The sequence below is a fragment of the Hipposideros armiger genome, unplaced genomic scaffold (genome assembly GCF_001890085.2).
Source record: "Hipposideros armiger isolate ML-2016 unplaced genomic scaffold, ASM189008v1 scaffold_75, whole genome shotgun sequence".
NCBI lineage: Eukaryota > Metazoa > Chordata > Mammalia > Chiroptera > Hipposideridae > Hipposideros > Hipposideros armiger.
In genome coordinates, this window is record NW_017731425.1 from 3083997 (window position 1) to 3086906 (window position 2910).

The 2910-nt window shown below is 37.4% G+C and overlaps 1 protein-coding gene across 3 annotated transcripts in view; it reads left to right on the forward strand.

Moving 5' to 3' along the window:
• The window catches only part of TTC28 (tetratricopeptide repeat domain 28), a 681749-nt gene that overhangs the window by 5522 nt on the left and 673317 nt on the right, over positions 1-2910 (forward strand). The window lies entirely within an intron of this gene.

The following is a 2910-nucleotide window of genomic DNA, read 5'->3' on the forward strand; positions in this document are numbered from 1 at the left end:
TCACGCTGGCTGCTGGCTACATACGGTAGCCCATGGCAACCCACTGCCACAGGGGCTGCAGCCTACGCCGTCGCCAGTGACCCACGGCAGCCCAGCTCCAGGTTGAGCTGTTGTTCAGCATCTCAGCTGTGGAGGGCAGTGTCACTGGCCCTCAAATGTGGGATCCGAACCAGGGCCCTCTGGCGTCCCAAGCCAGTTCTTAACCATCGCGCCACTCGGCCGGCCCATAGCTGGAATTTTTATAGGGATTGTGTTTAATCTGTTCTTTCAACGATGTTTTGTAGTTTTCATGTCTAACCTATGTACTGCTTTCAAAAATTTATCCCTAAGTATTTTATTCTGTTTAATGCTGTTGTGTAAAACATGTAGCTGTTTTTACAATTTCGTTTCACATTGTTAGTTTTTCATCACTAGTTCATTGCTAGTGTATAGAAGAAACACAGTTGAGTTTGGGATATATCTTTTTTTTTTTTAATTTTATTGCAGAAGAGCCATGGTCATTGGTTACATATTGCTTTCATGCTACAATGACATAGTTGACTCTTTTAGGGAGGGCGCAGCTCACTGCACAGTGGCCCATATGGGGATCAAACCAGCAAACCTTGGTGTTATCAGCACCATGCTCTAACCAACTGAGCTAACTGGTCACCCCTGGGATATATCTTTTAACTTCATCATTTAGTGGTAGACTGTTCCAATTTTGTGTTTCAAATTTCCCCTCCAAAATAGTGAGGAAGAATGGTCTTTGAAAGCTTAAGTATGAATGCATATCTAGGTTAATATCGCTTAAATTTTGTGTCTGCTACTTACGAGTTGTATGAGTTTTGACAAATTTTAACTGTTATATATCTCAGTGTTCTCATATATGTAATGGGACAGTTATATACATCCCAAAGAATTGTTAAATAAAAGAGAATATAGATAGATATTTAGAACACTGTCTTGCATGTGGCAGGGATTTGGTATTTGTTGTTTACGTTTTTCTGTTAATTAACTCCATTTAAAAGCAAGCCAAAAAGCAAACAAAACACCAAACCCAAACAAAAATAACCAAAAAACTTCCCTAAAACAAACACACCCCAAACCACAGACCCCCTCCCACACACACACACAAAAACCACAAAGAAAAAAACCACAAACAAAAACCTCAAACCTCTTCCTGTCCCTATCACTTTTCTGTGACCCAAGAAAACTCTGTGAGTGCCTGAGGAATAGGGAAAGACAAAGTCTCTCACACCACACTTGTACTGTAGAAGCTTGCTAAAGCTAGGCTGCTTTATAGGGTGTTTGACAATGTATTTGTAATTATTATTAAAAATAATAAGTGTAATTCAAAGCTGTTTGTTTTTATTCCATAGTTCTTATTTAATGTGCTGTTCTTCCACTACTTATTCTAAAAGCAGAAGTAACATGCTTTTTCATTTCTATTTATTTATTTATATATTTATTTTATTAGTTTCAGGTGTACAAAACAACATAATGATTAGACATTTATACCCCTCAAAAGTGATAATCCCCCAAGTCTACTACCCCTCTGACATTGTGCATAGCTATTACAATACCATTGACTATATTCCCTGTTTTGTACTTGACGTCCTATGATTATATAATTATATATTTAATTATAGTTGACAGAAGCAATATTTTTAAATTAAATTTGATGGTTATAATTCTTGTTTCTTTTGAATGATTGCTATTTAAAAAAACTCTGTTAGAGACAAAAGTTGATGTTTGAAACTAAACCTAATAGTGCTTTTGGTGTCTCTTTAGTAGCTAGAGTAGATTACTATTTTGTATGGGAAGAAATCAGAGACACAGTATAACCCAGATATGATGCTTGGAAGTATCATGTTAATTGAATATGTATTAACTATGAACCAAAGAAAATAATTGTTTACACTGCAAATACTATTTTAACAATAAAAACTTACCTCCAAAGTCACAACTACCATTAAGTTTATAACTTGCAAAACCACAAATTGGTAACTCACAGACATTTCTATAAGAAAATTTAAAATCAAAGTTGATCTTTATTTGAACAAGAATCCCTTTTCTTATTGTGAAAGTTAAATGTGTACATTCTATAAAATTAGGAAATATAAGACAAGCAAAACCAAAAGAAAACAAAATTCCATAATATTACCCATACAGTGATTGCTACTATTAATACCTTAATACTTTCCTTTCTGGAATTTTTTTCTGTGCATTTTTCTATCTAACAGTTACACACATTTCACACAAATGGATACAGGCATTTTAACTAACAAAATAAAACTGTACAAAATGACTTTAATTTTTATTGTATTTAAAATAAACTTTAGGTATAATTTACATGCTATAAAATTCACCAGTTTAACGTGTATAGTTTTATGATTACTGACAAATATATCTGGTTGTGTAATCACCACAGGCAGTAGAACTAATAGAAGACGGTTCCTTTTTATGAGTGTCACTTCATTGTATGTGTCCAGCAGTTTGTTATCCATTCACCAGTTGATGGACATTTTCGTTGTTTCCAGCTTTTGGTGATTGAGAATACAGCTACCATGAACATTCACATAAAAGTCTTTGTGGGGGGCCGGCTGAGTGGTATGTTGGTTAAGAGCTGGCATGGGATGCCAGCTCTGAGCAGCAGGGCCCTGGTTCAGATCCCACATGGGGGCCAGTGACACTGCCCTCTACAGCTAAGATGGTGAACAACAGTTCGACCTGGAGCTGGGCTTCTGTGAGTCGCTGGCAACAGTGTAGGCTGCAGTGAAGCTGCAGTGGGCTGCCATAAGCTACCGTGTGTGGCCAGCAGCCAGCGTGAGCTGCCAAGAACTATGCTGTGAGTGGCCATCCAGAGGCCGGCGACCCATCTGCCTCTCCCGGGAAGAGCACAATGATAATACCAACATGGGCCAGTGAAGC